A 2,707-nucleotide genomic window follows, 5' to 3' on the forward strand; every position below is an offset into this window, starting at 1 on the left:
TCTGAGAATTTATATTTCCAACCAAGATATGAGGAACAGATTACCCAATATTCAAGGTAAGTACAGGCTTAGTTGTGCTTACTTACTAATATGTAGTGAACTACTTCACATTGGTTTCACTATATGTTTTGGTGAAAAACATTTGATTAGTAAGTAAGCAGAAGCAAGGTCACACTTACCTTAGTTTCTGAGTACTCCGTCCCTGTCAGGCATTGTAAATTTGAAAAGAGCCTTTGATTCTCTGGGAAGGTGGTGTAAGGTGGGGATAGAAGATGCCAACCATATCTAGAAGTGGAATATTTGATGTGGTGAAAAAATGTGAAATTGTTCCTACAGATTAATAAGTAAGCACAAATAAAACCATGCTTATTTTATTTATTAGAAAATTTGATATGACCACATGAACTGAATCAAAATTTATACTTTATCAAGATCCCTAGGGGATTCTTACAGATTCCTAAGTGATATTTATGTTAAAATGTACATTGTGATGGGAATGTAAATCTTAAGCAGAGGGTCAAACTGTAATGAACTGGTATGAAGTCTTGCAGCAAAGCAATCTTGAAAGTTGTTTGGTTAAGTCTGAGGATTGTCCATTCTTGATTCTTCAACGAATGTTGGTGCCTGCATCCACATATTTGTATTTACATGTACCTATAGATAAGGAACTCTTGTGGCATAGTGCCTAAGACATTTCACTGCTAACCAGAAATTTCAATCCCACCAGAAGGTTCAATCCCACCAGCCACTCTGTAAAAGGAAGATGGAGCAATCTACTTTCCTAAATATTTACTGCCTCAGAAACTCAGTGGGGGTTGCTATGAGTCAGAATCAACTCCATGGCAGTGAGTTTGGTTTATTTTTGGTTGTAGATAATTCTTTCTATTCTCATCTATGTAGACTCCTGTACTTACCCATATATTGATAAGCCTATACCCATCCTTGGCTGCACCAATGGGATCAAGCATAGAAACAGTTGTGAGGATGGTGCAAGACTAGGTAGTGTTTTGTTCTGTTGTATATAGTGTCTCTATGACCTGGAACCCAATAATCGTAACTAACAACACCACTTACCACTTCCATATGCACTCAAGCACTTGTTTTTACTTTGATTGTGTTCTGTTAATTGCATACACATCCTTTGCCACTTTTTCAACACCAAAATAACAAGATAAGTCTCTATGATCTAAAGAAAACTTTAGCCTTCCCACTTCCTTTCCCTGGTAATCATCAAGGAACATTAGTCTTTCTATTCTTGTCTTCTTATAAAAGAGGGAATATACAATATTTTTCTTTATATGCTTAATTATTTCACCTAACATGCACTCCAGTTCTGTCCATGGTATGTTTCACACTCATCACTGTTCTTTATTCTTGTGTACTTTTCTGTTGTATGTATATGACACAATTTTTTATCCATTCATCTGTTTATGGCCAATTTAGTTGTCTCCATTTATTTGCTATTGTGAATAAAGCAATAACAAATATAGGTGTGCATATGCCTGTTTATGTCATTATTTTTAGATCTGGAAGCAGGATTGCTGGCGAATAAAGTACATCTATTTCTACTTCTTTAAGAAAATGCCATACCATTTTCCATAGTGGTCGTACCATTTGACAGTTGCATTATCAATAAATAAATGTTCCAGTGTCCTCACATCCTCCCAAACATTGTTGTTATCTGTTTCATTAATACATTTTAGCCAAAGTAGGATGGAATTGTACTTTTGACCTGTATTTCTCTAATGAATAATGACCACTCATCTGCCAGTTCGTTATACTCTTGTAGCTTGCTTGTTGTTTGAATTTGGGGGCTTTTCTAAAAGTATTTCAAATATCATCAAGGCCATCCATGGTGGACAGGTTTGAGCAGAGTTTTTAGACTAGGACAGACTGGGATGGACAGGACCATTCACTTCTGTAAAAACTGACCACTGAAAACATTGTGAATAGCAGTGAAACACTGTATGATGTACTACTGTAAAACTTTATGAATAGTGGTGAAATGTCATCTGATAGAGCCAGAAGATGAGCCCCTCAAATTAGAAGTCAGTCAAAATTGACACAGTGGCTGCAACTGGATTCAAGTATAGCAAGTATTGTGAGGATGGTGCAGGACCAGAAAGTGTTTCCTTCTGTTGTACATAGGGTTGCTATGAGTCAGAGCCAACTTGATAGCACCTAACAACAACAAGAAAAATGACCAATAACCAAGAACATCTTTTCCTATGTTTGTTGGCTGCTTGGCTCATGAAGGTATTGTTCATGTCTTCACCCATTTTGTGACTTTTTTTTTTTTTTTGTAATTTTGTAGTTAAATTGTTACAATTCCATAGATGTTAGAGACTAGACTCATATAGAATAAATTGTTCTCTAAGACTTCACAGTTTTTGTTGTTGTTGCTGTGAGGTGTCATTTAATCATTTCTGACTCATAGCAAACCAATATACAACAGAGCTAAACACAGCCTGGTCCTGTGCCATAATAGTTGTCATGCCTGAGCCATTAATAGCAGTCACTGTGTCAATGTACCTCATTGAGGGTCTTCCTCCTTTTTGCTGACCCTCTCTATTTCATCAAATAAGGTATCTTTCTCTGGGAACTGGTGCTTTCAGACAACCTCAGCAAAGCATATGAGATGATGTCTGGCTCTTCTCATGTCTAAGGAGCATTCCAGCTGTATTTCCTCCAGGAAAGATTTGTTATT

Source organism: Orycteropus afer, unplaced genomic scaffold (genome assembly GCF_000298275.1).
Source record: "Orycteropus afer afer isolate SDZICR_OR568_19922 unplaced genomic scaffold, OryAfe1.0 scaffold00564, whole genome shotgun sequence".
Taxonomy (NCBI): domain Eukaryota; kingdom Metazoa; phylum Chordata; class Mammalia; order Tubulidentata; family Orycteropodidae; genus Orycteropus; species Orycteropus afer.